Consider the following 13,747-nt stretch of genomic DNA (forward strand, 5'->3'; position numbering starts at 1 on the left):
TCTCTGCATTCCTTCAATGGAGCCCATAGCTTACCTTACTAGAGAAACCCTACTAGAGATATGGATCTATGTTGGAGAGGAGCAGGCTGCTCCCCTCAGAGCTGAATTAGCCTAACTCCGCCCATGGGCTGTGATGCACTTTGCAGAGGTACTGCCCCAGCATCCACCCAGATATAAAAACTTACATCCTCTGACTTTCTAACCACATTTTTCTCAGCAGCAAGAACTACCATTCAAAACAAACTGCCTCCTCTGGCTGTGTCCAGTTCACAGCATAAGAGAAGCACAAGTTAGTTTCTCGTTCAGAAGACAAATTTATGCACCATTTTCCACCTCCACACGGTAAGCAACTTTAGAGAATCTTTTATTGCATGAACTAGTTCCAAAAAGGAGGGGGAAAAAAGGACTGTTAATTTAGTTATTGAGTTCCTTCTTGATGTAGAGAAAATTAAGCACTTCAAATAAAATCTGTTGCCTTGTGTGTTGCTGAGCTGCCTGTTGTGTGAAGCTAACATTTGTTCCCTGACCGCAGTAGGCGTGATCACCACGTGACTCATGCTTTGACTGTGCATGTGATTACACGTGTGTTCCCCCAAAACATACGGGCTCTGTGTGTGTGTGTGTGTGTGTGTGTGTATGTATCAGTGGCTGTCCGAGTTCAGTGTGTGTTGTGGTTGTAAGTTACCAAATTTGAGCCGGCAAACTGGGAGCAAAGGAGAAAACTGGGAGCAAAGGAGAAAACTGGGAGCAAAGGAGAAAACTGGGAGCAACGGTTGTCGAATGTTTGAACGAAGTTGCCCGGTTTGGAATAAATGTTATCCCGTGGGTGACAGGGATAGAGCGATACTTTATAAACACCACTCCCACCCCCCCACCCCCGCTCCCCCCTCAGTCTTAACAGACCCACCACAGTCTTCTCTGAATTGAGGTCAATGTGAAGGAAAATTGGTCTTGAGTTCTGGTTCTAAACCAATCGTAAACAATAGCGATGTGAATTTTGGAAATGAATCCGTCACGGGAGCGTGTTTGCGTTTAGTCAGGGTCACTACCAAACCTCACCAACTTTGCTCTGCAGTGATGGTGCTACGCGGGATATCCCTTCAGCGAATGAAAAGATCTGTTTGGTAAACATAAGACTGTTTTTAAGTGTACTTTCAGTGCAAGAGCTTGTTTCTGTAGTTAATAAGAACATAAGAACATAAGAAATAGGAACAGGAGTAGGTCATACGACCCCTCGTGCCTGCTCCGCCATTTAATACGATCATGGCTGATCCAATCATAGACTCAGGTCCACTTCCCTGCCCGCTCTCCATAACCCCTATTACGGTTAAGAAACTGTCTATCTCTGTCTTAATGTCCCAGCTTCCAAGCTCTCTGAGGCAGCGAATTCCACAGATTTACAATCCTCAGAAGAAATTCCTCCTCATCTCAGTTCCAAATGGGCGGCCCCCTATTCTAAAATTATGCCCCTTAATATATTACCTCCAATCCCGTGAACTTTTATCTAGTGCAGTAACCTTTTATGTGGCACCTTGTCGAATGTATACAGTCCTGAATACATTTTAAAAAGCATTTGCCACTTTGGCCACATACATTTTCTTCCAGTCGCTCTTGGAAGTTAAAATCCCCCAACATTATGTTAGTGGGAAATGGTGCAATGAACTTATTCAGTGAGGAGCTGAGCCACAGAGCCACAAAGATCGAGAAAGATCCTGGTTTGATCCCCTGTCCGTCCTGAGTTAGCTGATGTGCTGTTAAGGAGCTACAGTTGGTTCTGTGGCTCTGGGTTTGGAAGGGTAAGCACCAGCCAGGGTTCCCTACTCCTAATGCTATCCAACCTTTACCGGAGCACGTGTGCACCTTGGGCTCGGCTGTGATACACCACATTTCTGAATAGCCAACCGTCTAGGCTCACTTGCAAAGAATGGCAGCACGACGCGGTACTGGGGGGCAATCAGTATCTGCGTAACCTTTCCCAGTGTGAGTCAGTGCCTGCAGGTCATTATAACTGGAAACTCGGGAGGGTGGGGCACATAGATGGTACCTGGTGGGAATTAGCAACCAGGACCTAACCTAACACAGCATGCAGCCTCAAGCTCAGTAACTTGCATCAGGTCGATGGGTGGATTGTGTGTGCAGCTCAATTCCCTGGCCCGCTAGATAGATGACCGATGCCAATGGACTAGAGTACTGCAAATGCTTTGCTCCTGTTCAAAAAAGGAGGCGAATAAACCCAGCAATTACAGGCCAATCATCCAAACATCGGTGGTGGGGCAACTTTAGCGACGATAATTAGAGACAAAATTAATATTCACCCGGAATCATATGGGTTAATAAATGACAGCCAGCAGAGATTTGTTAAAGGAATTACCATCCTCGACTAACTTGATTGAGTTCTTTGATGAAGTAACGGACAGGGTGGATGAGGCTAGTGCAGTTGATGTGTATATGGACTTTCAAAAGGCGTTTGATAATGTACCAAATAATAGACTTGTTAGCAAATTTAAAGCCCATGGGATTAAATGGGCAGTGGTTGCGTGGAACTGAAATTGGCAAAGAGATAGAAAGCAGAGAGTAATGGTGAACAGTTGTTTTTCAAACTGGAGGGAGGTATACAGTGGTGTTCCCAGGGCTCAGCATTAGGACCACTGCTCTTTTTGATGTATATTAATGACCTGGACTTGGGTATACAGGGAATTATTTCAAAGTGTGCAGATGACACAAAACTCAGAAATGTAGTAAACAATGAGGATAGTAACAGACTTCAAGAGGACATAGACAGACTGGTGACATGGGCAGTTACATAGCAGATGCAATTTAATGAAGAGTGTGAAGTACTTGTTCAATTACTTGTACTTGTTCAATTGGTCCGCCATTTCTTTGTTCCCCGTTATGACTTCCCCTGATTCTGACTGCAGGGGACCTACGTTTGTCTTTACTAACCTTTTTCTCTTTGCAATCCGTCTTAATGTTCCATGCAAGCTTCTTCTCGTACTCCATTTTCCCTGCCCTAATCAAACCCTTTGTCCTCCTCTGCTGAGTTCTAAATTTCTCCCAGTCCCTGGGTTCGCTGCTATTTCTAGTTACCATGCATTGCTCCATATGGTCCATTCCTATGGTCAGACATGGTCCATCGCTGAGCCGCTCACTTGGCCCTGAGAGAAAGCTTCTCATCGGGTATCGGGCCTTGTTGATTATATTCCTTGTGTCTAATTTTTGTGTTAGCAGTCTGTACGGAGTTTGCGGTGAGACAGACTCTAAATAGCATGTCCTCAAAGCTGAGAGTTACAAAGAGTTACACAGGAATTACAATGCAGAAACAGATCATTGAGTCCAACCAGTCCATGTTGGTATTTATCCTCCACAGGAGCAGTATTGTAATCCTGTGTGCCCACCCTATTCCCACAGCCCTCTTCTCCCCTTTTCCTTCAAACACCGATCTAACCCAGCCCCACCCGGTCTCTGCTTCAGTCACTAACTCCAGTCGTGTTTTATCACAACCCTCTGTGTAAAAGGTCATTGCTACTTTCTGCCTTAAATTTTACCTGCTATCCCTATCTCCTCCTGGATCTAAGATTCAATATAGACTCTGTCTGCTGAAAGGGTATTTAGATGCTAAATCTAGAAAGAAATAGCCTAGTGGCTTTTGAGTGATTATAAGGGGAACCAGTTCTCACTGCACGTATCAATCAGCCAGTCCTTAATCTGAGTAAACACAGCACAGCACTAAAGGGAGATCCCACTACTTGTCTTTCCCAACAGCCAGGGACACCTACACCAAACTCCAGCCCCCACCCCACCGCTTTTACACACGGTCCCTGTGGCAACACAGCCATCCCAGTTCTCCATTCAGAACATTGGAAAATGGGAGTATATTCCCTCCATCCCTATAGCATCCCCACTGGACTGTTGTGGGCACACTGGAACCCCACCAACACCGCACCCTTCCCCCACCAATATCTGACCACCAGGGAATACGAGTGCCCCTCCCCCACCCCCACACGGGCAACAATAACTTGAATTTATATAGCACCTTTAATGTAGTAAAACATCCCAACACACTTTACAGGAGCAAAATTTGACACCAAGCCACATAAGGAGATATTAGGGCAGATAATCAAAAGCTTGGTCAAAGAAGCAAGTTTTAACGAGTGTCTTAAAGGAGGAGAGAGAGGTGGAGAGGTTAAGAAGGAAATTCCAGAGCTTAGGACCTTGGCAGCTGAAGGCACGGCCGTCAATGGTGGAGCAGTTAAAATCGGGGATGCGCAAGAGGCCAGAATTGGAAGAGTGCAGAGATATCAGAGAGTTGTAGGGCTGGAGGAGGTTACAGGAATAGGGAGGGGCGAGATCACGGAGAGATTTGAACACATGGATGAGATTTTTTAAATTCGCAGATAGTGCTTTGCCTGGAATATGAATGCAATCCCATGCGAAACCTCCATATTCCCTCCATCCCTATAGCATCCCCACTGGACTGTTGTGGGCACACTGGAACCCCACCAACACCGCACCCTTCCCCCACCAATATCTGACCACCAGGGAATACGAAGGTATCCATCGTCCACATGCCCGATACTCGACTCCCAAAACAAGTGCTCAACTCAGAGCAAGCGAGCCCCAGGTGGGCAGAGGAAATGTTTCAAGGACACCCTCAAAGCCTCCTTGAAAAAGTGCAACATCCCCACCGACACCCGGGAATCCCTGGCCAAAGACCGCTCAAAGTGGAGGAGAAGCATCTGGGAAGGCGGCGAACACCTCGAGTCTCTTTGCCGGGAGCACGCGGAAACCGAGCGCAAACAGCACCACAAACAACGCAAGGAACGCACGACAATCCAAGTACCCCACCCACCCATCCCTCCCTCCAACCACTGTCTGCCCCACCTGTGACAGAGACTGTAGGTCCCGCATTGGACTCATCAGTCACCTGAGAACTCATATTAGTGTCCTCGACTCCAAGGGACTGCCTAATTGATCCAAAAGTCTAGCAGTAGGACAGACCATGCAACATGGAATGGTGAAATGTGGACTCACCGGCAGGTCAACCGGTAATGGTGCGCTCCGAACCTCAGCCATGCTATGGAGGTAAGTGGTGAGCAAAGGCAATACCTCTACCCCAAGGATAGTGATACCTGATGGGACTGTACCTCATTATCCCACCCCGAGCCACTCACTCACTCCTCTCATGGCCATTCCCAGCACAGCAGTGACAAAGCCCTGAATGTGTCTCCCTACCAACCTCTTGGCAAATTGCAAACCAGTTACATTAGACTTCTCTTGGGAATTTTACTGGTGCTGCACAAAGGATAATGTTACCTCAAAGATCCGCTGGAACGTAGTAGGACTTGAATTTTATTCAAATCCTCCTGTGTCTTAGGGTGTTTTATGGTTAATTTGTGCATCGTATTCTATCATCCTTTTGAATGCACTGATCCATTTGCTGTCTTTTGTGTCTATTAAGTGAAACATTTTAGTGCTTTTAAAAGGCCTTTTCTATTTTTCACTCGGCTTTGGAAGGAAGGCACAGCATAAAGGGACAGCTACAGTTATGTGTATAGCTGATGGGTTTTGGGTCCGAAGGTGTGAGAGTGAGCGACATCACTGGATCCACAGACATCTCTGCAACTTGATTATTTTTGCTCTCAAACTCAACTGTTTCTGAAGATTTAAACTTTAACAAGAAATGGTCTGTGAGGAGGTACAGATTTGGAGCATCAGGGTGATGTGAATTATCTCCCAGCACAGGCTCCATCTTCCAGACCCCCCACCAGAGCAATCATGGAGGACATTCAATCAACCCGCAACATCCAAAGGACTTTCACAAGCCGTCATTGCTTGGCACTTGATTCGATCAGCTTCTCAAAGGCCATCACTCCTGTTGCTGTCTTCCCTGAGGTTTGATCAACTCTCTCCACATATCCATTTCTGTATGTACTGCCTACCTACTGTGCATCTACCAGACTATGTACATCTACTAGAGGCATCCATTCTGCTATTGAGCAAATTATATAAGTCACCTGTAATATCATTATGGATGTGTGGATCAGTTACCCTTGCAGTGCCCACAATTCTTTACCTTTCTGATCTTTGCACCAGACAAGTTTAGAGAGTTTTGGTTGATCAATAACTGATCAGTAAGACATTAAATTAAATTAGTCTCCTTGTAAGTAGAAAGAAAGACTTGCGCCTTTCACGACCTCCAGACATTCCAAAGCACTTCACAACCAATAAAGTACTTTTGAAGTTGTAGTCACTGTAGGGAAACATCACAGCCAATTTGAGAACAGCAAGCTCACACAAAAAGCAATGTCATAATGACCAGTTAATGTGTTTTAGTGATGTTGGTTGAGGGATAAATATTGGCCAGGCGAACTCAGCTGCTCATCTTTGAATAGTTCCACGCGATCCACATGAGAGAGCAGACGTGGTCTCCGTTTAACGCCACATCTGAAAAAGTACTGTGCTGAGAGTGTCAGCTGGGATTATGTGCTTAGGTCATTGGAGTGGGGTTTGAACGTATGACCTTCTGACCTGGAGGCGAGAGTGCTACCCACTGAGCCATGGCTGAAAACCCTGGTAAAGAATAGCGACTGTGTTCTGAATCTAGTCCCCAAAACTGTGCACGAGGCAGAGGCATAATGAGGTTCACACTAGCACAAGGACACTTATAGAGGACATATATGGCATTTTAAAAGTGAGATTTCAGTATTTAGACACGGCAGGGTAGCAGTGGGAGATCGCAATCCTTAGGATTTTATACATTCCACAAGGCTTTTCCACAAGGCAATCCTTAGGAAAAGCCTTGTGGAATGTATAAAATCCTAAGGATTATTGTGCTGCCCATCACATCCCACCCAACATGGCAACACTATTAACCCGCCAGAGGTGGTCCAGAGAGATGAGCAATCGACTGCATTAATTTTATCTATAGATCAATAAATATTTACAGCTGAGCATTTCCTGATGCATCAATGTGCACAACTAAATACCCGGCCTCTCTTTAGTCCGGGAGACTCGCCATCCCTCCTGCTGAACCGGCATGGATTTTGCCTTTACTGCAACCATGGGTCCCTGATCCCAGCCTATGGACAGCTGGATCTTCTGTTCAGATTGGAGCAATTTTACTGCTACAGACTGTGGGCGATCGATAGACATGAACACTGCTTGGTACCTTTATAGAGAACTAATACTTCCTTCATTACCTCTAGAGCGTCAGCTGTGGCTCAGTGGGTAACACAATTGCCTCTGAGTTAGAAGACTGTGGGTTCAAATCCCACTCCAGAGACTTGAGCACAAAGGTCTAAGCTGACACTCCAGTGCAGTGCTGAGGGAATACTGCGCTGTCAGAGGTGCCACCTTTCGGATGATATGTTAAACTGAGGCCCTGAATGCTCTCTCAAGTGGGTAACAACAAATAACTCAGGCTTAAACCAAGTTCAGTGCCGTGCCTAGTGAGTGAGACTTGCTAGATTTATTTATAGGCTACTAAGTATGAACCAGATACCTTTTGGGGAATCTAAGTCCAGGCTGGAGATTGTGGCTAAACACAAGTGGGTACCTCTCTCCAGGTAATGAGGTGACACTGGTGCCGCAAATATAAAGGTCACACCAGAATAGCAGTGAGCACTCTCCTGAATTTGGGGTAGAGGTACATCATTATTGGAGCAGATGTGCTCTGCAGCTGAAGACGTTGCAAGACATGCCACCACTTGAACACTGGGTGGCGAAGGTAGGAGGTTGGTCCATTCACCAGCACTGAGATTTTCATTTTGATAACCACAAGAAGTCACCCAAAAATACAAATGAAGAGCAATGTTATCATTGATGGTTCAGAGGCCATATTGTAGTAACTGCTATGGAGTAAGTCAATAGGCAAGACTTTGAGAAAGAAAGACCTTACATTTGTCTCAACCTAGCTCTCAGAAATGTCCAAGGTGCTTCATTTACCATCAATTGCTGGTTGGTAATGTAGTGCTAATCTTACCAGACTAATAATGCAGAAAATGAGAGTTCAAATCCCACAATAGGAAGTTTGAGTATTTTAATTGGTTAAAAATAAAATGGAATTATCACAGTTAAGTAACAGTGACCATGAAGCTGTCAGATTATCGTAAAACTCCAACTGGTTCACTGATTTCCTTTTAAGGAAGGAAACCTGCTGTCCTTACCCAGTCTGGGCCTTGTAAGTTCCACACCAATGTGGTTGATTCTGAACTACCCATGGAAGTGGCCCAGCAAGCCACTCACTTGTATCAAACCTTCCCAACACAGACTGCAGCGGTTCAAGGAGAAGGCCTACCATTGTCTCAGGGCGTACAGTAATGGGCAATAAATGCCAGCCTTGCCAGGAGCGCCTACATACCGAGATGTTTTGATGTAGCTGAACGTGTCGGGCAACATGTGCACACCAAGACCTCGCTACCATCACTGGAGTGAATAACCAGTTTGTTTTTATTACCATCGTTTTGGGGAATTTTATTGGTGCTGGTTGAGGGAAGAATATTGGCCAAGGACATGGGGGAGAACTCTGTTTTTTTACTTAGTAAACAAAGTGTTTCTATTTGCCTCTTCAACCCTCACCTGAAAAAAACACTTGTTTTGCTGTCTCATACTTCACTTTCCTACTAAGTAGAAGAAAACACTTGCGTTTATATAGCACCTTTCACGACCTCAAAAGATCCCAATGAAGTACTTTTAGAAGTGTAGTGATAGAGGAAACGCAGCAGCCAATTAGTGCACAGCAAGCTCCCACAAACAACAATGTGATAACAAAAAATAGATTATCTGGTCATTATGTTGTTTGAGGGATAAATATTGGCCAGGACACCGGGACAGGACACTGCTGCAACTGTATAGGATATTGGTGAGGTCGCACCTGGAGTATTGCGTGCAGTTTTGGTCACCTTACTTAAGGAAGGATATACTAGCTTTGGAGGGGGTACAGAGACGATTCACTAGGCTGATTCCGGAGATGAGGGGATTACCTTATGATGACAGATTGAGTAGACTGGGTCTTTACTCGTTGGAGTTCAGAAGGATGAGGGGTGATCTTATAGAAACATTTAAAATAATAAAAGGGATAGACAAGATAGAGGCAGAGAGGTTGTTTCCACTGGTCGGGGAGACTAGAACTAGGGGGCACAGCCTCAAAATACGGGGAAGCCTATTTAAAACCGAGTTGAGAAGGAATTTCTTCTCCCAGAGGGTTGTGAATCTGTGGAATTCTCTGCCCAGGGAAGCAGTTGAGGCTAGCTCATTGAATGTATTCAAATCACAGATAGATAGATTTTTAACCAATAAGGGAATTAAGGGTTATGGGGAGCGGGCGGGTAAGTGGAGCTGAGTCCACGGCCAGATCAGCCATGATCTTGTTGAATGGCGGAGCAGGCTCGAGGGGCTAGATGGCCTACTCCTGTTCCTAATTCTTATGTTCTTATGTTTATGACTCCCCTTCTCTTTTTCGAAATAGTCCCATGGGATCTTTTACGTCCACCTGAGGGAGCAGTCAGGGCCTCGGTTTAACATCTTCTCCGATAGACAGCTGTTGCCCTGATTGAGTGCACACCATTTACTTACTGCATCGTCTTGAGTTCTGTATAGATTGATGATTTAAATAGTTTCAGATATTTGTTTGTGAAGATTCTAATTTGCAAACCAAACTGAAATATGGACATCTGCCAGTTAATGTTTTGAGGAGCAATATACATTCTAATTTTTGTTTTGAATGAATGTACAGGTTGTTGTAGTGGGGCACTAAGGACATGCTGGGATAGCTGAGACAACATTCAGGAGTGATCGGAACAATAAGAATGTCAGAAATGTCAGAAAATAATGTTTAACAGAGGTGGTCCAGAGAGGCTGCAGCATCAAATAACTAACGCTGTAATGTAGGCGGGAGGTTAGGAGAATTGCTTCTTTACGCAGAGAGTTGTTCAGACCTGATTCAACAACTGAATCAGATGATTATCCTCACGAGTAGGATGCCAGTGACGGAGGCCAGTGCGGTGGGCAGACCATCTCATCGCCCGCAAATGCTGTCTGGCTGACCTGTACCTCAACTCCATCTACCCGCCTTGGTTACGTAACTCTTAACATCCTTACCCCAACAAAAATCTATCAGTCTCAGTGTTTAAATTTTCCAATTGACTCCCAGCCTCAAAATCTTTTTTGGGGGGGAGAGTTCTGGATTTCCACGACCCTTTGTGTTATGAAGTGCAGCCACACGTCAATCACCCTTGAACGGCCTGACTCTAATTATAAGGTTACGCCTCCTTGTTCTGGAATCCCCCACCAGAGAAAATAGTTTCTCTCTATCTATCCTTTCAACTCCTTTAATCTTTTTAAGCACCTCAATCAGATCGCCCCTTTATCTTCTATACTCGAGGGACTACAAGCCTAGTCTATGCAACATGTGCTCATAATTTAGCCTTTAGTGCCCGATTCATTTTAATAAACAAACACTTTCAAGTGTTAAAGAACTAGATACTAATTCAAACACAAAAAACCATTAAAACATACAATTACTTCCAGAGACCAGGCAGTAACCACTAACAATGTTTTATCCGTGACTTTAAGGTGCCATTGTGATTCTTTAATGTAAATGAGAGCATTTAATATACAGTGTTTCCTTCTTGGTTAGTCAAGCAACACCACAATCGCAGCGTTTCCTGCTCTGTATTTGACCGCAGACAATGTGCTTAAAACTGCACAGCAAGATTTCCGCTTATAAAAAAATAGACACACAGACAAGAACAGCAGCTGCGAGAACCTGGGCATGTGACGGGGAATCAGCCAATCACCCCTCACACCGGCAGCACCAGTGAAGAGCGAGGAGCCCTGGGGAAATGCTCAGTGAAGACATCAGCAGGCAAAACAACACAAAGGGAGTGTCTCAGGCAGTGAGTGTGTTTAAACCATAGTATAGCAGGCCTGCTGGATTCGAACTGCAACCTCAGCCTTCTGAACGTCCTCAGCTCCCCAGGTACATTATTGCTGAACTATAAGGTGGTTACTCCCCCTTCTCTTGTGCTCCTTCCTGCTTAATTATAGCTTACAGCCCCACCCAAGGTACAGTGAATCCAGGACAGGCGCCTGCATGTATCAGGGAGAGAACGAGAGCCCAGGCTCCTGGCTACAGTGAGAAGCCTGGTGAGCTGGCCTTTTTTAATGATGAGGGATATAGCAGCAGTGCCTTAGCCAGCTCGTCCCAACCACCCTATTAACGTGAATACTGTGGGTGTGTGTATGTGTGTGTGTTCCCCCAGCAACGTTTCCTCAGCGTAGCCTAGGAAATAAACAGAAATCTTCCCCCAAAAAATCATCAATACAGGAAACAACTGGGAACCAAGTGGGGTCTGTGATGGAATTTGAGCCAGTAACTGCTAGAAAAACTCAGCATGTCAGGCAGCATCTGGAGAGAGAGAGAAGCGTAGGGTTAATGCTTCCGAAATCCTTGTTATTCACTGTGGGGGATTGGGGTGTAGAGGGAGGGTGTGATGGGGATGTAGAAGAAGGGTCTGGAGGGATGGGCAGCAGTGAGGGGAGATGGGATGGGAGTGTGCGCGAGGTTGTAGGCGTAGGGTGGTGGTCATGTGAAGGGGTGTGGAGTGAGATGGAGGGGTGGTGGAGTGGGATGGGGTGGGGAGGTCAGGGGTGAGTGGTGAGGGGCTGGATGGATGGGCGGCGTTGGGGGGTGGTGCGAGATGGGGGGGTTGGAGGGATGGGGGTATGGAGTTGGGGGGGGTTGGTGTGAGATGGGGGGTTGGAGGGATGGGGGTATGGAGTTGGAGGGTGGTGTGAGATGGGGGTTTGGAGGGATGGGGGTATGGAGTTGGGGGGTGGTGTGAGATGGGGTTTGGAGGGATGGGGGTATGGAGTTGGGGGGGTGGTGTGAGATGGGGTTTGGAGGGATGGGGATATGGAGTTGGGGTGGTGCGAGATGGGGGGGTTGGAGGGATGGGGGTATGGAGTTAGGGGGGTGGTGTAAGATGGGGGGTTGGAGGGATGGGGTGAGGTGGGGAGTGGTGCGAGATGGGGGGTTGGAGGGATGGGGTGAGGTGGGGGGGTGGTGTGAGATGGGGGGGTTGGAGGGATGGGGGTATGGAGTTAGGGGGTGGTGCGAGATGGGGGTTTGGAGGGATGGGGGTATGAAGTTGGGGGGTGGTGTGAGATGGGTGTTGGAGGGATGGAGTGAGGTGGGGTGGTGGTGTGAGATGGGGGTTTGGAGGGATGGGGTTATGGAGTTGGGGGGTGGTGTGAGATGAGGGGGTTGGAGGGATGGGGGTATGGAGTTGGGGGGTGGTGTGAGATGGGGGTTTAGAGGGATGGGGGTATGGAGTTGGGGGGTGGTGTGAGATTTGGGTTTAGAGGGATGGGAGTATGGAGTTGGGTGGTGGTGCGAGATGGGGGTTTGGAGGGATGGGGGTATGGAGGTGGGGGGTGGTGTGAGATGGGGGTTGGAGGGATGGGGTGAGGTGGGGGGGGTGGTGTGAGATGGGGGTTTGGAGGGATGGGGGTATGGAGTTGGGGGGTGATGTGAGATGGGGAGGTTGGAGGGATGGGGGTATGGAGATGGGGGGTGGTGTGAGATGGGGAGTTTGGAGGGATGGGGATATGGAGTTGGGGGGTGGTGTGAGATGGGGAGGTTGGAGGGATGGGGGTATGGAGTTGGGGCGTGGTGCGAGATGGGGGTTTGGAGAGATGGGGGTATGGAGTTGGGGGGTGGTGTGAGATGGGGAGGTTGGAGGGATGGGGGTGTGGAGTTGGGGGGTGGTGTGAGATGGGGAGGTTGGAGGGATGGGGGTATGGAGCTGGGGGGTGGTGTGAGATGGGGAGATTGGAGGGATGGGCATATGGAGTTGGGGGGTGGTGTGAGATGGGAAGGTTGGAGGGATGGGGGTATGGAGTTGGGGGGTGGTGCGAGATGGGGGTTTGGAGGGATGGGGGTATGGAGTTGGGGGGTGGTGTGAGATTGGGGTTTAGAGGGATGGGGGTATGGAGTTGGGGGGTGGTGTGAGATTGGGGTTTAGAGGGATGGGGGTATGGAGTTGGGGAGTGGTGTGAGATGGGGGTTGGAGGGATGGGGTGAGGTGGGGGGAAAGGTGATGGGGAAGAGGTCCCATATCACCCATTGGGTTACCCACCCTCCAGGATTGTCCTGGAGTCTCCGTGAATTGGTGGTTAATTTCCAGGACACTGAGAAAAATCACTGGGTCATTAAACAAAATTATGTTTTATCATTTTCTTGGAACAATTAGATATTAAAATATTGGAGATCGGAGATTGGAGATAATGGCTGTTTACCTGACAGCCAAGATCAATCCAATTATGTAACAAAGAGTTCCCTTTGCGATTGGCTGTGGGAAAGTAATGAGTCTGGAGAATGGACCGATGGCAGGAATGTGGGGTGGGGCGGTTCAAGGCGGGAAGTTGGTGACCCCAGTCACCAGTGGCCTCTCGGAGCAGCTCGGGTAAACGCAGGCGAGGGTTTGCCCTCCCTGCCCCCTCCCCTGATCCAATGGAAGGGGGCACAGCCCAGAGAAACCCAGTCAGTGGAGAACACGCATTGCTGAGAGTGTCAACCTGGATAACGAAAAGCCCACAGCAGCCTGGTACTTTGGAGACAAGCTGATGTAATGCTGGCTGCAGCTCTGTGTCAAAGCCACTGTTTTTGTTCGGTTGCCATAACAGAAGCAGCAAAGTGGTCAGGAGTTGGGTGGGGACAAGAGAAAAACACTCACGGCTCAACCCG

General features: G+C 47.4%; 1 protein-coding gene across 6 annotated transcripts in view; it reads left to right on the forward strand.

Moving 5' to 3' along the window:
• Positions 1-237: 237 nt before the first annotated feature.
• Positions 238-13,747, forward strand: part of LOC139272561 (paramyosin-like) — a 43,205-nt gene continuing 29,695 nt past the window's right edge. For 5 of the 6 annotated variants that reach the window (XR_011594886.1, XR_011594885.1, XR_011594887.1 and 2 more), the window contains exon 1: positions 10,817-10,978. The gene's annotated coding sequence lies outside the window, so the exon portion shown is untranslated. Of the gene's footprint in view, positions 343-10,816; positions 10,979-13,747 lie in introns of those variants that run through there. The other variant, XR_011594888.1, reaches the window with a different exon arrangement.

This window comes from Pristiophorus japonicus, chromosome 9 (genome assembly GCF_044704955.1).
Source record: "Pristiophorus japonicus isolate sPriJap1 chromosome 9, sPriJap1.hap1, whole genome shotgun sequence".
Classification (NCBI taxonomy): Eukaryota; Metazoa; Chordata; class Chondrichthyes; family Pristiophoridae; genus Pristiophorus; species Pristiophorus japonicus.